Source organism: Schistocerca serialis, chromosome 1 (assembly GCF_023864345.2).
Source record: "Schistocerca serialis cubense isolate TAMUIC-IGC-003099 chromosome 1, iqSchSeri2.2, whole genome shotgun sequence".
Lineage (NCBI taxonomy): Eukaryota > Metazoa > Arthropoda > Insecta > Orthoptera > Acrididae > Schistocerca > Schistocerca serialis.
The window spans coordinates 1,125,032,384-1,125,045,518 of record NC_064638.1 but is presented as its reverse complement, the minus strand read 5'-3'; positions in this window follow the sequence as shown (position 1 = coordinate 1,125,045,518).

Sequence of the window (13,135 nt, the reverse complement as noted above, 5' to 3'; positions counted from 1 at the left end):
TGGTTCGCTGCAGCAAGGCACAAATAGTCCCTCACACGTCCTTCTATTCCACTACAAATAGACAATTACCTGCAATCTATGGGAACACAGAGGCAGTTGCGTGCAATCTGTGGTAACACAGGGATAGTTTCATACAGTCTGTGATAATACAGAGGAGAGATTCGCAAAAACGCGTTCGCACTGAATATTGATTTACATCACACTCAGTTGAGAGCGTTATGTCACGTTGATGGATCGTCGTAAGAGGCTGAACAAATAAACGGCTCACTTTACGGTGTAAGCTTAAGGTGATCAAGACACGCACAAAATGCTGTCCTTAGGAGTAATATACGTACCTGTATTCTGAGACCAAACGATAGAACCTATCTTTGGTTTATTAGATGGAGTTAATTCAGTCGACAAAACAGATTTCTGAAATGATGACGTTTTCTTTTTGTAGTGTCTGCTGACTCCAGAGCGGAGAGAGCAAATGAGACTTTCACGCAGATGAAACAATGGTTTGTGGACAATAAATACGAATAGCTGAAAAAGTTACTTACCCGCAGCTTACAGGTAGCCTCGCTGTAACCAAAAGTCATGCTGTTAGGTAGCATGGCATTTCAATAAAAAGAAATAATGTATGAAGCTATCCAGGTGTGTTCGTCGATGAGAAAAAAAAAAATTTCGGCACACATTGTGACATTTTTGCAGAGGGCAGTCTAGGTTATGGACATGATAGCTTGCGCCAACACTGCATATTATAAAATACCTCTTCGCGCTGTGCGCCGGCCACTGTGGCCGAGCGGTTCTAGGCGCTTCAGTCCGGAACACCGCTGCTGCTACGGTCGCAGGTTCGAATCCTGCCTCGGGCATGGATGTGTGTGATGTCCTTAGGTTATTTAGGTTTAAGTAGTTCTAAGTCTAGGGGACCGATGACCTCAGATCTTAAGTCCCATAGTGCTTGGAGCCATTTGAATTTGTGAAAGTTGAACGACTAGCCCTCCTGGAAGAACGGATATTGTGGGGAAATGACTTTGCCACAGCCTGTGGAATGTTTGAGAAAGAAATTTTCACTCTGCAGTGGAGTGCGCGCTGATTTGAAACACCCCACAGGCTATGGCTAAGCCATGTCTTGGCAATATTCTTTCTTCTAGGAATGCTAGTCTTGCAAGTTTCACAGGAAAGCTTCTGTGGAGGTTGGAAGGTAGGAGACGAGGTAATGGCGGAAGCAAAAGTGTGAGAAATAGCAATAAATAAATTATTTATAAAATTATCGTATACCCTGTTTCCTCATTTATAAATAGTGTAACTGTACGTTTTCAAGTTCTCTCTCTGTGTTGTTATTATATTCCAGTTATTTCCTTCTTATGAGAGTTGCCATTCATCACGCCAATACTAAGGAGTTCTGCAGTTCTTATCCTTATTCTCAGTCGTATGGAATCATATTTTGGGGCACATAAATAACCCAAACTAAAGTTTTCTGAGTCAAAATGCGGATAATACATCTATTTGTTTGCGATTTCAAGAACGACATGCAGAGGTCTGTTAAAGGAACTGTGAATACTAATTAAATCTTCCCACTATGCTTATTCTTTAATAAAATTTATCATAAATAATATAAATCATTTATAAACCAAGATCACTTCATGGAATCTAAGCCACAAATAAGAATGATCTACATAAAGAATTTAAGTCACTTACTTTAGTCCAGAAAAATATCCATTGTTTCATTAAGTTATCAGGTGCCATAAAACGTATAGCTACTAATGGAAAACAGTTTAAAAGGAGGTTAAGAATTTATTGGTGACGAAATCTTTCGATTTGTAATAATATCTACTCCGTGCAAATAATTTGTTGTTATAGTTATTGCTGAAGTTAATTTGTAACAAAAACAAATAGATCCCTGTGACTAACTGGTCACCTGAATATTACTCTTTGAACTTGAACTGCGCACATGGAACTTGTTCAGAATTCAAGAGAAAGCTTTTCAGTTTTTCATTTGTTAACTGAAATGTAGCCATTTCAAAAATAAATCTACCAATGATATTAACAAATTGCGTTTAGCCTAATGGTTTGGGATTTGAAAGGTTTGGAACTATGTATTGATGTTAAACTGTAAGGTAATTAAAAACAAAGTGCACATTTTCTCATGATAGTAGAAATTACTATAAAGCAGTGATCAAATGTGTAGCACCCTGCAATAAATTTGTATGGACCAAATATCATTCGCATCTCAGCGGTTAGGTAAATTTCTTGAACAGTCACTAAATCTAATACCACAGTCGGCATATTTGCCTACCTTCTATGTAGAGTAAAATCTCAATACACGAAATGAAAACTTAGTATTAAAACCACTTCTGTCGTTACAAGGTTTAGTTTGGCACAATGATTTCCACACAATATACCTTCAGCAGAGAAGAACCACAATGCAACATATTGTTAAGTGAGTAAAAGTAGTGTAAATATTTAAGAACACTTACTTTTCAAATCAAGTATAAAACTACACTTTCACTTTCTGTCAAGGTGTTTTCCTCGTTAATCGAACCGGGTTATGGAAACTTATAACTTTCTTTCAGTATGACAGAAATATCTTGTGAACAGGTTTTTAATTTCTGTCACAGGAATCAAATCCTAGTTTGTCAGTTACTGTATTAAATTTATCACGATATCAGGGTTTTCGGCAGACAAATTTCTCTCCCTCTCTCTCTCTCTCTCTCTCTCTCTCTCTCTCTTTCTCTCTCTCTCCCTCTTCCTTTCGCCGCAGCTCTTACTTCCTTCCCTTTATGTATGTTTAATACAGAATACTTTTATATTTGCAGGTAAAAGATCATGCAGAAAATGTTGAACTAATAGTACTGCTGAAGAAATAAATGCTGGTTGGGAAAGCAGCTCGTATGACTCAACATGATTGCTGAAGGCAGACGATCATTGTAGAACCTCTGCTACAGCTTGACTGCAAACTGTGCGAACGCATGCCATGCTGCTTAGAATCCTAATGCTTCAACTACCAACCAAACAGTGGCCAGGAAATGTACATAAACTCAGAGAGATTTTATTCAAGTTAATGATCTTTTCCAACTCCAGAAACAACTCATAGTGGAAGGAAAAACATAATTATGCATACATGAACCACGTGGCATTCTTTACTATCACATTACAAAGAATTTACCTACAAATTGTTCAAGAAAGCTACCAAAATATCGACAATAGCTAAATGTGTGATTCACACTGCCAGAAAAGTGCAACACCCTCAAGGGTACAGTGATTCCTGGGTATGATGTATGGGTACCGAGGGCTTGTAATGTCAGTAATCCATTTGTGGTGGTCATAGGCAGTCAGATGGCGCCGTCTGGTTTCACTCTGCAGCCAGTGACTGTGTGGGTTCAGAGGTGAACAGTGTTTGGAACATCCATACTAGGGTACAACCATGCCCCTCACTCCAGTTTAACAGCTTCAGCCATTTGAATGGGGTCACATTGTGGGCCTGCATGAAGCTGGATGGACGTATCAACGGACTGCTGCCCATGTTGGGCACAATGTATTGGTAGTGTGTCGTTGCTTTCAGCAGTGGTGTGTGGAACACTCCCACACCTCTGGACCAGGTTCTGGACGTCTGTATAGTGCAGACGCACGTCGAGATCGATGCGTTGTGCGAGCAGCGGTGGCCGAACGTCATCCATGGACGAAACCCGGGTACGAGTCGTACCTGCCGTATCATCAGGGTCCATTGGGAACCGTCTGCTTGCGGCAGGATAAAGGTCGCGTGTGCCTCTGGGCGAGCTACCATCCACACTACGTCACCGCCAAGCGCGACTGCTCTGGTGTCTTGAAAGAGTCGACTGGAGAGCGGTATGGCTCTGTTGGGTTCAGTGATGAGAGTAGGTTCGGTCTTGATCGAATGATGTACGTACAAGTACACGTCGGCCCATTCCGAAGTGCAATTTTCACGACTCACACAACTCCCATTGTGTGAAGGACCATCACTTACTATTCTTGGTCACATTTGGCATTTCTACAGGCTAATGTAACTAGTGACCGTTAAATTGCGCAAGTTGTTTTCTCCGTGCTGCTACCAGTTTTTCGACTGGAAAGTAATGTGCTTTTTTCAGTAAGACAATGCAATTTCACATCCGGCTGCTGGGAAGTAATGTTTTCTTCGTGGTGTACAACTACTGCCCTGACCGGCATGATCACTAGATCTCTCGCGAATCGAACACGTACGGGACGTAGTGAAGCAGGAACTTGCTCGTTTCCCCGTGCCTCCAAGAACCATCGCCGCACTGCAACAAAAGGCGTAAAATGCTTGGGACAGTCTATCGTAGGATACCATGCGGCAGCTATATGATCGTTGCATGCGGCAATACACGCCTACGTTTCTGCCAGAGGGGGGTAAATTATACATTGATGCAAATGTTTGCCGGCCGGCGTGGCCGTGCGGTTCTAGGCGCTTCAGTCTGGAACCGCGAGACCGCTACGGCCGCAGGTTCGAATCCTGCCTCGGACATGGATGTGTGTGATGTCCTTAGGTTAGTTAGGCTAGTTAGGTTTAAGTAGTTCTAAGTTCTAGGGGACTGATGACCTCAGATGTTAAGTCCCATAGTGCTCAGAGCCATTTGAACCATTTGCAAATGTTTGGGCACTCTTTACTGTGACGTGCGTTTCATTTGGTACGAATTTGTTACAATGATGAACTACCCGTGACGTCACTTGTCAATAAAATGAATTCATGCTTGTGGGTGCTACATTTTTCCTTCCCGGTAGAGCATTTATCTTGCTTTCGATTTGTATGAACTACTGAGAAATCAGTTTTTGGCCTACCCGAATCGATGCTGAGTATGCACATCGATCTCCTCCAGTAAGAACGTGTCAGCACAGGGCTGCACACGCAGAGCTACGCATCCAGTCCCGAATAAAAAAATGGTTCAAATGGTTCTGAGCACTATGGGACTTAACATCTGTGGTCATCAGTCCCCTAGAACTTGGAACTACTTAAACCTAACTAACCTAAGGACATCACACACATCTATGCCCGAGACAGGATTCGAACCTGCGACCGTAGCGGTCTCGCGGTTCCAGACTGAAGCGCCTAGAACCGCTCGGTCACACCGGTCGGCTGCGCCACGAATAAGAACCACAAGCACGTCTCTCCTGTTTACCTTTATCCTATTTAAAAACTGTCCATGGTTTCTGACACGGGACTGCACCAAGCCCTCATTGATCGACGTTCTGCTCTCAAAAGAACGAGACCTAGACTTCCCTTCACAAGTAGCCAAAGACTGTCCTCGCTTCAGAACAACGATTACTGGGCACCGAATATGTTCAGTGTGCTCGCGAGTTACAAAAAGCGAAAAACACTAAAGGATGAAAACTGTCCTTTGTGATGAGCAACTTTCTCAGAACAGTATGCAAATTATAAGTACTGACCTAACATTTTACTGGTACAAAACGTAGACTAATTATTTGTGCATATACATAAATACGTCATTACTGGAAGCTGTTTAACTTAATACGTTAATAATGAATACAAGTAAATTGGAATCCATTGCATACCGATGGTGCACAGCGACCGCTGAATTTTCAAATGTAAGGGAGGGCAGCAATCACAGAAATCCGTAATTTATTGCAGATCTAGATTTCAACTTCCCGGGAACTTCCATCGATGATGACTGATACAGTCGACATCCATATCTGCAATTTATTACGGATTTCTGCGACTGGCTGCTGCCCTGTACATCTGAATACAAGTGTTTCTGCCTAGCTTTAGTTATTTACAGAGTTCCTGTAACTGACACACAGGTGGCTCTGACACATTCGTTTGTGCACCTTGAGGTGTGGCAGTGATCTGCTGTTTCACTGACGCTTAAGTTAAGTAACATCGTCAGTAGAGTAAGAGAAGAAATGATAGTGGAACATACCTGTACCCTCAGTAATTGCAGCTTTTAACATAACGTTGATCGGTGCAAATCGCATCTTAATCCGACCTTTAGATCGGTAGATACCTGATTTTTAACGGAGCGTGCGCATCAGAATTCGCTGTGGTGCGTGACGGCCGGATCCGACCATTGTAGTGCTGAGGAATACTGGACATCCGGTAAACATGGAAGCCACTCATAGCGGCGACGGAGCGAAACTTAGGATGGTTCTGGAGTCGTAGTGCTGGGATACTACCGGTAAAAATGGAAACGTACTGGAGCAGACAGGTGACTGGAGTCAACTCACACTCTCAAGGGTGCTGGAGCAAAAGTGGTCCATGAACATTGCACAATTGTAAATTTACTTCAAGCAGTGTTACTAGAGAGTTGGTACTATGAGAATTGGCGTGTAGCATTGTCGTATCAAAATTCTGTATCTTAGGGAATGTAACGAGCCACGTCACAAACGGAATGATCAGGATGTTGACAACGTACTTGTAGCTGATGTTAGTTCCAGTTCACTGACGCAATAAGCCTTTTGATCGTTCATCTTACGTTGGCAAAGCGTAGTAAGTGATTGTAACTGATGTTTCGAGTGATATTTTTGACTGTGGCGATACATACAGCATTAGATGTTGGTAGCTTAGATGAAAGGAGCTTCTATAGCGTCGTTAAGTCATCTTTCATTTTCGTGATGGAATGTAGGATGACTTTTATAATCCCGTTGTAAGCCTTTTTGGTCGCGACTGTGGGTGTCCGTTTTTATTGTCTTGGACCGTGGAGTGCGCAGTTGCCAAGCATATACAGAACTAGCCTGACGTTTCGTTTTCAAGGTCCAGCGTGGCAGCAGTATTTTTTTGATCTCAGATGGGAGTCATAGTTAACTTAAAAGCGTTTCTTATCAATTGGAATTAGCGTCTACCGTGTAGGGCCTGAGAATTGTGGTGCATGGCAGCCATATCTTTACACGCGTCTTGTTACTACTGCACCCCACACGAATCGGACGACGTAGGGTCTCAACAATTTCGTGTGTTTCTGACAGCGTTGCGTGTTATTTATTTGATGCTGTACAACGGTCTTCGCGAGTTATGTTGAGTTAGTGCTGATAGTATCTATGCTACACAACTTGGAGTGCAACGTAAGAATGAGTGCAGCCCAGAATATGGCAGGTCAGTTTTAACAGGTAGAGAACGTGCGGATAGACTTCGAGCGCACAAACCTAGGAGGTAGTCTTCATGTACCCCTGTTATTCCTCCTCTTATGGGTGCAGACAGCTAACCTTTGCTGGCGTCTTCTTTTTGGTGTGTTCCTCCTATCCATTCTAAATCGATGCACTAATTATTTATTCATAGCTACAGGGAGCGAGACATTTGAAAGTAGTGCCGTTCCAAATAAATACACTAAATAGTAATGGATATAGAGGTTTTACATTGCAATCTGGCCTCATCATACGCACTCCACATAAGCAATGATTCAGTTACACCTATGGCTCTGACCTGTTCTTGCGACTGTTACACATTCATTTAAGAGTTGAGGTTCAAATGGCTCTGAGCACTATGGGACTTAACATCTCAGGTCATCAGTCCCGTAGAACTTAGAACTACTTAAACGTAACCAACCTAAGGACATCACACACATCCATGCCAGAAGCAGGATTCGAACCTGCGACCGGAGCGGTCGCGCGGTTCCAGCCTGAAGCACCTAGAACCGCTCGGCCACAATGGCCGGCTATGAGTTGAGGTGTAGATATATTACAGACTCCACTGACGAACTTCTTACTAGAACCAACTGATGGTTATAGTTTTATTAATGTCAAATAACTTGAATGTTATGTAAAATCAGACATTTAGCACATCTTCGTTGCGGTGATGCAATGTGCGTAAGTTAAGTGTTGCAAATTGTGTTCTGTTTGACTATCTGTGGAGAAAACAGCCTAAGAATTATCTTGTACGCTTTACTGTAGTGACATTTATACGTTTGTGACGCTTATGATAGTACCTTTATGATAAGAATACGTTCAGGATTTTGACCTATTGTATGTTTACATCCATTTCACTCTGGATCTGTGGAAGCACCATTAGCATATAAAATGTTTTGTATGTGCTACGTATTTTTGTCACTATGGCATGTTCTACGTCCTCGAGGACCTCCTCCCCGTAGATCTATGTAAAGAAGTAAGCTTACCGCACAAAAGTTAGTTAGTCCAGTATGTACGCACAGATGAATCATTAAACCTTCACAGATGGAACAGCGGTTGAGTCACGTGCTCAGCCACTTCCGTCCTGCCTCTACGTGGGCATAAGGTGATAGTGATCAGTTAGACACTTATATTTCAAGCGGACAGTGTACGAAACGTGGGTAAATATTAGTGGCAAAAAAGAGCAATGGTGTTTGGCCGTAACCACGGCCATACGGTCTGTATAGTTGCTGCATTTGCTGGAGTTTCGCGGCGGACTCTTCAACGTGTCTGCAATCACTGATGTAACACACGTGGCCTCGAAACACGACGACAGAATTGTGGTTGGAAAAAGTCCTGACCGAGAAGGACCGGAGACGCACTTCACGGCTTGCGAGTCAAAGTCGCTTCCAAACTCGACGGGAATTGTTGCAGGCAGTGAACGAAAGTCCTTCCTCTTCCGTTAGCGAGAGAACTTTGCGACCCGAAGTACATGCAATGACCATTAGTAGTCGGTCACCTCGCAAGAGGCCGTTGCTCACACATGCACATAATGACGACAACACCCATAGTTCATCAAGCTGGAAGAATATGTGACTGGTTACCTATTAGACCTCTATATCTAGAATGGGCTGGAAAATCACCTGAATTAACCTGAGGGAAAATATGTGGGACATGGAGCAGCGGGTAAAACGCCGACATTAGTGTCCCGCAGTTTGGTGAAATTGAGCGATCAGCTCCTCAGCGTTTGGCTTAACCTCTATGCGACGTACCTGAACAACCCTAACGGAATCCAGGCGGCTGTCAAGTCCGGGGCGGAAATATACATCTTCCTATCTATTTACCTAGCAACGATAGTTTCCTATTCCTTAGTCAGCGAGCAGTTTCACGCGGTTTCAGAGTCCTTCTGATCCTATTTTAGGATGGACACTCGCCATCGAGTATCCCTGCTTGAGCAAAGAAACTCTTAGAGCATATCGCACAGGATAAAGTTGCGTCAATCGTACTACAGCCCAAGTCGCACTCCATTAATATTCGATTCCATATTTACAAACTGCGACATAAAATGATATAAATCTGAAATGAACAGCCGTGCGAGTAAGGAAAAACTACTCAGCGATACGCTGGCTGTCGTGGCAGAAAAAGAATTAACGGGTAAGTTTGTTAGACTGTTTCTATTACATTTAATCGCTCATTTGCAAGCAATTTCAGAGAAAAACATAATAAGGTACTTGTTTTCTGTCATGTATATTTTCGGGGTACTTTGCCATTTATTTGAGCATAATCAAATTGCACAAAACTTTGAGGTTATGTCTGTTGTTCTCATTTGAATCCATAGAGTTCGCACTGCCTACGTCGTACCTGTGGAGAATTCGTTAATTGTACCGGTACGACTTCCGCGTTGATGGAAATTACGTACCAATTAAAAATTGTGTGTTTCAATATCACCAATAATACGAAGATAGCGTACAATAAGTGGAACCAAGAGGATACGAGCGACGCGGAATGGTGAAATTGGATTTAATGAAGCAAGCAGAAGACGCAACGATATATGAAAAGTCTACACTGCGTCGTCATTTGAAGCAATTAAATAAAATCTCAAAATCTGGAAGACGTAATGATATGGCAGTAGAGATGGAGGATGAATTAACATAGCACATAGATAATTTGCGGAGTAACTATTAACGAATTAAATAAATCTGATTACCAGGTTGCTGAGAAATATCATCTCCCGCCTCGTTTCAGTAACGAAAAAACAGATATTCGGTAATAAATGGTATTCCAGGTTTATGGAAGATCATTCCACTACGTCCTTGGGAGTTCCCGAAGCAATATCGATGGCACGATAGAAAGGGTTTATAAAAAGCGTGTTAATGGGTTTTTTGATAAATACGGGGAAATTCTAGACGAACATGAGTTTTCTGCTAAGCAGATGTGTAACGTGGATGAAACCATGTTATCCACAGTTCACAAAACGTCTAAAGTAATTTCCCGAAAAGACAAACACCAAGTGGGAGCAATCACAAGCGGAGAAAGGGGTCTTACGACGACATGTGTACGTGCAATGAATGCAGTAGTCGAAGTCATAGATTCCAATGTTAACATTCAAGCACAGCAGACTGTACGATGTCTTAAAAAGTGGAACTCCACCGAACACAGCATCTGGATGCTTGACAAATTGTTGTATAACAACAGAACTGTTTGTCCAACCGCTAGGACATTTCATAAAACGTACAAAAGTAGAAAAAAGGTACCAGAAACAAATTTTGCTTTTGCTGGGTAGACACATCACACACACCTAAAATTTAAAGGCAGTTCAGCTGGCTTGTGATTATGCTATAATCCTATCATTACCTGCTCATACGACTCATCGTACACAGCCATTGGACAGACTTCCTTTAGAACTTGAAAAACCAGCTAAAACGAAGTGGCATCTTCGTGGCTGCGTCCTGGTTCAAATGGTTCAAATAGCTCTGAGCACTATGGGACTCAACTGCTGTGGTCATCAGTCCCCTAGAACTTAGGACTACTTAAACCTAACTAACCTGACATCACACACATCCATGCCCGAGGCAGGATTCGAACCTGCGACCGTAGCAGTCGCACGGTTCCGGACTGCGCTCCCAGAACGGCGAGACCACCGCGGCCGGCGCTGCGTCCTGGTCCTAGCAGTGTCATGAAACAAGGTAACACTGCAGAACTCCTGGGTAATGCACGCCCCAGATCAGTTTTTAAAGACATAGCTGTAAAAGACTCTCAGGCAACAGGCTTGTGGCTGTGTGATAGAAAAGTCGTCAAAGAACAGGACTTTTTAGCTACGGCTGTACGTCTTGTTGATCAGTCAGTCGGAGAACTGGCTGATGGACCTAAAGCATCAATGTGAAAAGCTGGAAGGCCACCTAAATTTGCAACACCATTTAATGATCAGTCTAGATCCTTACGGTACTTCCAGAATGTCGAACCGAAAACGATATGGAACAGCTAATGAAATTACCATCAACAATTAAAGTCTTACTTCAAAATTTTATCATTTATCTCGTGTATAACAAAATTTATCAAGAAAAATACGAAAAGACCCAAACTAGCAATGGAATTAACGTCAAGTTGTTACAGAAAGGAAATAGAAGCCAAAGAAAAAAGGCAAATTAAAAGAAGAAACCTGTACAAAATGGCAAAGAGACAGATAGGTGAACATTATGACAAGAATTAAAAAATTGAGGATTGAGTGAAATGGTTACGTCAACTATGTAAGGAAGATCGACAGGGATTCAGCGTATAGAAACTAAATGTTTGGTACATGACCTATGCGCTGCCGTGGAAGGTAAAGTTAAGAAATATTTCTGTGGTGTCTCCCTTCATACCAACCGATTTTCGATATGCCAATTTGTTGTTGTTGTGGTCTTCAGTCCTGAGACTGGTTTGATGCAGCTCTCCATGCTACTCTATCCTGTGCAAGCTTTTTCATCTCCCAAAGGATTTTAATTTGTTAAGAATTTATATTTGTTTCCTGTGTGTAATTTCATTGCGTGTAACTATTGAAGTAACCTTACGTTTCTAGTTTGCAGTTTGTTATTGTGGCGTTTTGTTACATTATTCCGTGGATTTATTATGTCGACGCTGACAGCTTAGGCTCAGGGGGTACGGATAAGAAAATCAGGCACGCTACGATTTAAAAATGTTTGAAAACTCATTTTAACAAAAGTATTTTAATAGCTTAAAAAACAGAATTCAGCGAACAAAACAGATTGTGTAATTTAAATTACCTTGCCAAATACAGCAAGTCTGCCTTAAGGGGTAAGACTTGAGCAACCTTACCACACTTGGGAAAATACCCCTGATTTAGTGTGATAAGGAATATTTTTCAACTACTCGTACTCCTCTGTAAATAAGCGAGAATCGAGCGTACGGCTAGTAGGCGAGGACAGAGCCAATGCCCAGGAGACATTACACGGGGCAGCTCAGCGCCTCCTCCCCCCCCCCTCCACCCCTTCCCCCCTTCCCCCAGCGCTTGTCTGGTTTGGCAATCAGGGAAGTGGCGGTGGCGGCGGCCGCTTCACAGCTTCGCGCAGCAGTTTCGATTACAAAGTCAATACAGCACGGCCGGGCGGCGTTAGGGGCGAGGCAGTCGCCACAGAGCGAACCGTGCTACGCTAACACCACACGTCGATTCTATTCTCTGCCAGTAATTTTCTGTTATTTGTATTGAAAGCGGACTGACGAAGCAGGTCAAATGCGAGCGGATGTAAGTGGACTGAGGCTTTCACTCCACTGAAATTGCCTGAAACACGCGAATGAGGTACTACTTCTAGAAACACAGCTATTATGTAATTTCTGCTGTTCTGCTTGTACCTTAAAGCAGAAAATCTCCGTTTTTGAGTAAAAGTACCGCATTAAACTGATTTTTTTTATTGCGTCAACATCTTTATCCAATAAGCTATTTTTGCTTTGGATAGTGGCATAAAACATAGATTAGTAGCCCGCATCTCGTGGTCGTGCGGTAGCGTTGTCGCTTCCCACGCCCGGGTTCCGGGGTTCGATTCCCGGCGGTGTCAGGGATTTTCTCTGCCTCGTGATGGCTGGGTGTTGTGTGCTGTCCTTAGGTTAGATAGGTTTAAGTAGTTCTAAGTTCTAGGGGACTGATGACCATAGATGTTAAGTCCCATAGTGCTCAGAGCCATTTGAACCATTGAACCATAGATTAGTCACAACCCCTTATGATAGGTACAAGAAGTTAATTTAAGCGCTACAGCTCTTGTAAAGGAACAGTATTACATTTGCCCTTCCTAGAATACGTTGTTATTAATAACGATTCAATATTTATTATATAATGCCGAGATGGCACCAGTCTGGGGCCTTTTTACCTTACACAGGAAGCATTTCCAATAGGACTGGTCATAATATACGAAAATGTGATGTGAAATGCGTTTTATGACGATCATCTAAATTTAGGGCCCTTTTGGGATTCATAAAGAATGATCTTGGATTCCGTAATGCGGGTGTCTTTCGTATTCCTTGCAGCTGTGGCAGATCATCAGAATCGACCGTGGAGGATCTGTGTGTGCATAAG